The 8023-nt window shown below is 42.6% G+C and overlaps 1 long non-coding RNA gene across 1 annotated transcript; it reads left to right on the forward strand.

Moving 5' to 3' along the window:
- Positions 1 to 1652: 1652 nt before the first annotated feature.
- LOC133043582 (uncharacterized) lies at positions 1653 to 7434 on the forward strand. The gene is made up of 3 exons (XR_009689728.1): positions 1653 to 6564; positions 6906 to 6978; positions 7300 to 7434. It is a non-coding gene; the product is annotated as an uncharacterized LOC133043582 (long non-coding RNA).
- The last annotated feature ends 589 nt before the right edge of the window (positions 7435 to 8023 follow it).

Here is an 8023-nt window from a genome sequence, read left to right on the forward strand (position 1 = left end):
TTTTTATTCACTTGTTTTAATTTATAAATATGAAGTTAGCACTATATTCTAGGATCTGTCTGGAGATAAAAAATGTGACAAACACAGTTCTAGCCCCTAGAGGAGAGCACATCAGACGGTTATGTTGAAAGTCCCTATCTTGCTGCCACGCTCCAAATCTCAGCTCCCTCAGCCCTGGCAGCTACAGGAATAACATCTCTACTTTGTCTCCTCCATTTCCTTTATTTCCAAGTTGTATTCCTGTTTTCTCTCCACTCTATCTCCTCATACTCAACTTATTCTTTGTCAAATGATTGCATAATAAACTCAGATTTTTTGCACTTGTAGAAATTCAGCTATACAGAAACATGCATCTATACTGGAATTTCTATAATTGGTTATAAAGGTGTGTTTGAATTCCCTTTTCGTCCCTAAGGAGAAACCTCATTAGAATAAGAATGTAGTCCCTGTAACACTTGCTTAAAGGAAAATATGTTCATGGAGGATTATAAATACCTTGGGAACACAAGATGCTTCTACATGAAGAAATGGAGCTCAGAAACACTTGAAATGACTGACGATTTAAAAGACTTACATAGATAATAGTGGCAACCTTGGAAAGAGTTTCCTGAACTCTTGAGTTTTTCTCTCTCTCTTTTCTTTTTTGTTTTTTTGGCCACAAGGCATTTGGAAACTTAGTTTGCTGACCAGGGATTGAACCCTTGCCCCCTGCACTGGAAGCACACAGTCTTAACCACTGGATCACTAGGGAAGTCCCAACTTTCTCATGCTTTTACTACTTGTTCAGGAATACTGTGTTTGCCTCAGTAATATTAATACACCCAGTGTTCATGTATGTGTGTGTGCTCAGTTGCATCCGACTGTTTGTGACCCCAAGGACTGTAGCCCACCAGGTTCCTCTGTTTGTGGAATTTTCTGGGAAAGGATACTGGAGCAGGTTGCCATTTCCTACTCCAGAGGATCTTCCAGACCCAGGGATTAAACCTGCATCTCCTACACTGGCAGGTGGATTCTTGACGGCTAGCGCCACCTAGGAAGTCCCTGATACACCCAGGAGATTTCTATTTATGATAGGCTACAAAAGCGTACAGACCTTATTAGGCTAAAGCAGGGTTTCTCGACCTTTGGCATTATTATAATTATCCTGCCAATTAAACTTGGCAGGATAATTCTTCATTGGGGCAGGGGAGGGGAGTTGTGTTGTGCATTTTAGAAGGTTTAGTCTCATTTCTAGCCTCTTCTCACTAAATACCAGTAGTGAAAATATCATCAGATATTGCCAATGTCCCCTAGAGAGCAATTACCTCTGTTGAGAATTGCTGAACTACATCCACCATTTTTAGTTCGTTCCTGAGCATTACAAGTTTAATTCAACCCCTACCATTCTACTGAAACTGTTAAACCAAGATTGTTAACTGCTACCTTGGAGCTAGTGACTGAGAGCACGCACGCACATACACACACACACACACAGAAACCAGTAGACATTTGCAGGTCCTTATTTAACTTGAATTCTCCAAAGCATTTCAAGATTCTTTCTTTCTTAAGACATTCTCTTCTCCTTAACACTGACTCCTAGTTTGCCTTTTACCCCTTTGGCTATCCCTTGAAGCTCCTCTTTGTTATTGTTTAGTTGCTGAGCAATGTCCGACTCTTTGCGACCCCATGGTCTGTAGCCTGTCACGCTCCTCTGTCCATGGGATTTCCCAGGCAAGAATACTGGAGTGGGTTGCCATTTCCTTCTCCAGGGGATCTTCCCAACCCAGGGGTCAAACCTCTGTCTCTTGAACTGCAGGCTGATTCTTTACCACTGAGCCACCTGGGAAGCCCCTCTCCCACCCCTTAAAAGTCAATACTTTCAGGACTTTCTCAGTGGTCCAGTGGTTCAGAATCCACCTGCCAATGCAGGGGACATGGGTTCCACCCCTGGTCCAGGAAGATTCCACGTGCAAATAAGCCCTATGCGCCATGACTGCTGAAGTCTGTGTGCCCCAGAGCCCATGTTCCGTAACATGAGAAGCCACTGCAATGAGAGGCCTGGGCACCGCAACTAGAGAGTAACCTCCACTCATTGCAACTAGAGACAGCTCGTGAGCAGCAATGAAGACCCAGTGCAGCCAAAAAAAAAAAGTCTGTGATTTCAGGGTTTGGTCCTAGGCCCTGGGGCTGCTGATATTTACACACTGCCCCTGTATGATCTCATTCACTCCTGCGGTCAATTTCCCCGTCTGTATTGATGACTCTCTAATCCTTGCCTCAGGCCCAGATCTCTCTCCTATGCTAGCAGGTAGGGGTATTTCTATTTGGGAACTTCTCAAACCTTCAAAATAAAAATGCCCCAAACCAAAAGAATATGATCATCTTTTTCTTCTAGTATGTTCCTTATTTCAGTGAAAGGCATCACCATTTTCTAATTGCCTAAGCCAGAAATACAAGACTCTAATCCCTTCTTGTCATTCTCACTTTGCTTAACCTCATCTCCTAAAATCAGTGCTGTATAAACTTTGGTATGAATAAGAATCACAAGGAGGATTCATTAAAACTCAGACTCCTGGATCTTGTCCCCCAGAAATTCTGATTTGATGGGGGTTGGGGGTAGGAGTGAGCCATGGATTAGCATGCTCTGGGCTTCCCCAATAGCTCAGTTGGTAAAGAGTCCACCTGCAATGCAGGAGACCCTGGTTTGATTCCTGGGTTGGGAAGATCCCCTGGAGAAGGGAAAGGCTACCCACTCTAGTATTCTGGCCTGGAGAATTCCATGGACTGTACAGTCTATGGGAGCACAAAAGTAGGGACTGAAAAATCTGAGAATCTGCATTTTTAACAGGCTTCCAGGTGACCCTGATGCTCTGCAGAACACATTTTGTCACATTGTCCTAAAGGGCTTCTCACTGTTTTTTTATGATAAAGCCCCAAATTTTTAGCATGACGTTCTATATCATTTTACTTAGTTCTTTACATTCATTTCTTACTACGCTCATCTGATTCCTGGTGCTTGTTTAATGGCATGCTGTGTCTTGAAATCTGAATATTTATCTCTTTGCTTGGCTGATTCTTACTCCTCTCTCAGTATTCAGATTACTCATTTATTCTACAGAGGTTACAAAGTCTTTGCCCACAAACAAGAAATTTTCTAAAATTGAACTTACTTGTTTGACATCTAGATAACAGAAATGGAATATCAGTGTTAGTAATCTTAGTCAGTTCAGAATGTCCTTCACATTCTGCCTGGGTTGCCTGGGTTGTATCAGTGTTTGAGGGGACCTATTTTTACCAAATTCATTGATCGGACCAATGCTGGGAACCTAGCCCAGGTTGAGACCCATTGTCTCAGCTTCTTTTTCCACTCAGATCTGTAGTCAGATTTGACTGTGGCTCAGGTCATGAACTCATTATTGCCAAATTCAAGACTTAAATTGAAGAAAGTGGGGGAAACCACTAGGCTATTCAGGTACGGCCTAAATCAAATCCCTTACAATTATACAGGGATTGACAAATAGATTCAAGTGACAAATAGATTCAAAGAATTAGATCTGATAGAGTGCCTGAAGAACTATGGATGGAGGTTCATAACACTGTATAGGAGGTGGATCAAAACTATCCCCAAGAAAAAGAAATGCAAAAAGGTAAAATGGTTGTCTGAGAAGGCCTTACAAATACCTGAGAAGAGAAGCTAAAGGCAAAGAAAAGGAAAGATATACCCATCTGAATGCAGAGTTCCAAAGAATAGCAAGGAGAGATAAGAAAGCCTTCCTAAGTGATCAGTGCAAAGAAATAGAGGAAAATAATAGAATGGGAAAGATTAGAGATGTCTTCAAGAAAATTAGAGATACCAAGGGAACATTTCATGCAAAGATGGGCACAATAAAGGACAGAAATGGTATGGACCTAACAGTAGAAGAAGATATTAAGAAGAGGTGGTAAGAATACACAGAAGAACTATACAAAAAGATCTGAATAACCCAGATAACCACAATGGTTTGATCACTCACTTAGAGCCAAACATCCTGGAGTGCAAAGGGGGCCTTAGGAAGCATCACTACAAACAAAGCTAGTGGAGGTGATGGAATTCCAGCTTGAATTCTTTAGGAATTCAAATCCTAAAAGATGATGCTGTGTAAGTGCTGGCCTCAATATGTCAGCAAATTTGGAAAACTCAGCAGTGGCCACAGGACTGGAAAAGGTCAGTTTTCATTCCAATCCCAATGAAAGGCAATGCCAAAGAATGCTCAAACTACCACATTGTTGCACTCATCTCACACACTAGCAAAGTAATGCTCAAAATTCTCCAAGTCAGGCTTCAACAGTATGTGAACTGTGAACTTCCAGATGTTCCAGCTGGATTTAGAAAAGGCAGAGGAACCCAGAACTTAAATTGCCAATATCTGTTGCATCATAGAAAAAGCAAGATAATTTCAGAAAAACATCTACTTCTGCTTCATTGACTACACTGAAGCTTTTGGCTATGTGGATCACGGCAAACTGTGAAAAATTCTTAGAGATGGGAATACCAGACCACTTGACCTGCCTCCTGTGAAACTTCTATGCACATCAAGAAGCAGCAGTTAGAATCAGACATGGAACAACAGATGGTTCCAAATAGGGAAAGGAGTGCATCAAGGCTGTATATTGTCATCCTGTTTATTTAACTTATTTGCAGAGCACATCATGTGAAGTTCTAGGCTGGATGAAGCACAAGCTGGAATCAAGATTACAGGGAGATATATATCAATAACTTCAGATATGCAGATGACACCACCCTTATGGCAGAAAGCGAAGAGGAACTGAAGAGCCTCTTAATGAAACTGAAAAGGAGAGTGAAAAAACTGGCTTAAAACTCAACATTAAGAAAATGAACATCATGGCATCCATCACTTCATGGCAAATAGTTGGGGAAACAATGGAAACAGTGACAGAATTTATTTTCTTGGGAATCAAAATCAAAGCAGATAGTGACTGCAACCATGAAATTAAAAGATGCTTGCTCCTTGGAAGAACATCTTTGACAAAGCTAGACAGCATGTTAAAAAGCAGAAACATTACTTTGCCAACAAAAGTCCATATAGTCAAAGCTATGGTTTTTCCAGATAGTCATGTATGGATGTGAGAGTTGGACCATAAAGAAGGCTGAATGCCAAAGAACTGATGCTTTTGGACTGTGGTGTTGGAGAAGACTCTTGAGAGTCCCTTGGACTACAAGGAGATCCAACCAGTCTATCCCAATGGAAATCAGTCCTGAATATTCATTGGAAGGACTGATGCTGAAGCTGATACTCTGATACTTTGGCTACCTTATGCAAAGAACTGACTCATTTGAAAAGACCCTGATGCTGGGAAAGATTGAAGGTGGGAGAAAGGGATGACAGAGGATGAGATGGTTGGATGGCATCACCAACTCAACAGACATGACTTTGGGCAAGTTCTGGGAGTTGGTGCTGGACAGGGAGGCCTGGCGTGCTGCAGTTCATGGGGTCACAAAGAGCTGGACACCACTGAGCGACTGAACAACAACAAGCCCAAGCTGAGAGCCATTGTCTCGTCTTCTTTTTCTGCTCAGGTATGCATGGCCAACAAAGACACTGATGCTGAAATACAGAAAGCCTGTGCATAGCCACAAAGACCCAGTCCGGCCAAAAAAAAAAGAAAAGAAACTGATGCCGAGACTGGAGCAGCAGCAGCTTTATGCAATAGCCAAAGAATGGAGAAGCAGGAACTTAGTTTGCAAATCAACTTCTCAACCCAATGTGGGCGGAGATACCATCTGTAGAGGAGAGTCACGGTAAAAGGGAGTGTATTGGAAAGAGAGGGAGGAATATTCATAACTTATCTGAGAACACAGGTGTGGTTTGGATCTGGAACTAGTGCCACTCCTTTTCAGTCTTTGCTTGGACTTTTCTGGTTATTGTTATGACAGTTGTCAGCTGCCATGGTGCTGGTGGGTGTGTCATGTAGCATGCTATTACCATGTGTATATAATGAAGATCGAGGTCTACCGGAAGTCAAATCTTCTGTCATTGTGGGTCTACTTGGTTCTAACCAATCCTTGTTTTTCTTTCTGTAGGCTCTTCCTGAAATTTAGGTAAGAGTAATTGGTTTCCATTCAAAGGAGGAGCAGGGTATGGTTCTGGGGCAACACTATGAACTTTGGAGATGCTGGGCATCAGGGTCTCCGTCATCATCAGCCAAACATGCAGCCCGTTGTCATCCATCCGCGTTCTCATAGCCACTTGGCCCTCAAGCACTGCTGTGCCCTCCTTGTCTTAGCCACAGGGTTTCTTCAAGGAGGGTGACCAACCATCCCAGTTGGTCCAGGCATGAGGGGTTTCCCAGGGTGTGGGACTCTCGGTGCTCAAATCAGGAGAATCTGGGGGCAAACTGGGATGACCAATCACCCTGTCTCCAAGTCCAATTCTTTGTCAATTTTTCTCTGTAGCTCATAGAAACATTTGAAGACTCTCTTAACACCGTCATTAAGGAAACTCTGTAAGTCTATTTCAGGCTTTCTGTCTAGACACCTGATGCAGCCATCTCTACTCTACAGCTCCTGGTCCAACCTAGACACAGGTAAACTTTAAAAAACTTGTCACCTTCTTGGCTTTTTTAAGGAAGGGGGAAATTTGTTTTCTTTGCTCTTGGATTTCCCAAAACTCTTTGGGATGCTATCCTTATGAAGATATTGAGCCACAAATAATAATCATACTACAGTGGATTATATAAATTAGGTATTTGTCTTCTTCAAGAAGAAATCCAAAGATAGGAAATTCAAGATCAGAATGCTTATTCAAGATTCTTTCTAACTTACTGCTCTGCAATTTTTAGTATATGATTTTGAGTCTCATAAGTGTAGTATAACTATTATAACTCAAAGACTATTAATTCAAGTGTTTCTCTTTTTATATCTATAGTAGAGGAAGGCAAGACAGAAGAGGTTGGGATATTTGAGAAATATCGGTATCTGCCAGAGGAATACTCACCAAGGTCTCACTCCCTTGCTTTTCCTCTGATTCTCCTTGACTGATAATTACTAATCAAGCCGTTACTCTGGGCTTCCCTGGTAGCTCTGCTAGTAAAGAATCCACCTGCAATGCAGGAGACCCCGGTTCGATTCCTGGGTTGGGGAGATCCCCTGGAGAAGGGATAGGCCATCCTCTCCAATATTCCTGGGTTTCCCTGTTGGCTCAGACAGTAAAGAATCTGCCTGCAATGTGGGAGACCTGGGTTCAGTCCCTGGGTTGGGAAGATCCCCTGGAGGAGGACATGGCAACCTATTCTAGTATTCTTTTTTTTCCCCCACTCCAGTATTCTTGCCTGGACAGTCCCCATGGACAGAGGAGCTGGTGGACTGAAATACATGGGGTTGCAAATAGTCGGACACAACTGAGCAACAAACACAGGCAGTTACTCTAATTGCTTATATATTCTACTAAAATATCTCTTTAAATAACAGTGGCTTGGTCTTCTGAAAATCAAAATCTAAAAATGAAAATCAGACTTCACTGGTGATGCGGTAGATAAGAATCCACCCGTAATGCAGGGCACACATGCCTATGCTCTACAACAAGAGAGGCCACCACAATGAGAAGCCCTCACACCACAAAGAAGAGGAGCCCCCACTCACCGCAACTAGAGAAAGCCTGCATGCAGCAAGGAAGACTCAACACAGCCAGAAATAATCAAATAAATAAATGATTTTTAAAATTAACATCTTTGTTGTGCTATGTTCTGCTGTCCCTATCTTTCCTTGGTACATAGGATGCCTCGCGGCTCGTGGAAATACTAGGAGGAAAGTCCCACAGATTAAAGTATCAAAACTTTGTCCTACCTCAATTCACGCAGCAAATGTTTACTGAGTGACCTTTATGTCCTGGGCACCGTGCCGGGCCCTAGAGACTCAGTGGTGTGCCAGTCATCAAGGTGTCTGTTCTCACGGAGCTTAGAAACATGGACACAAATAAATGTTAGGAGTGTGGCAAAAGTACTGAAGCTGAGCAGAAGCCTGTGGGGTCCTCTTGGGTACAAACCC

Source organism: Dama dama, chromosome 3 (assembly GCF_033118175.1).
Source record: "Dama dama isolate Ldn47 chromosome 3, ASM3311817v1, whole genome shotgun sequence".
In the NCBI taxonomy this organism is placed as follows: domain Eukaryota; kingdom Metazoa; phylum Chordata; class Mammalia; order Artiodactyla; family Cervidae; genus Dama; species Dama dama.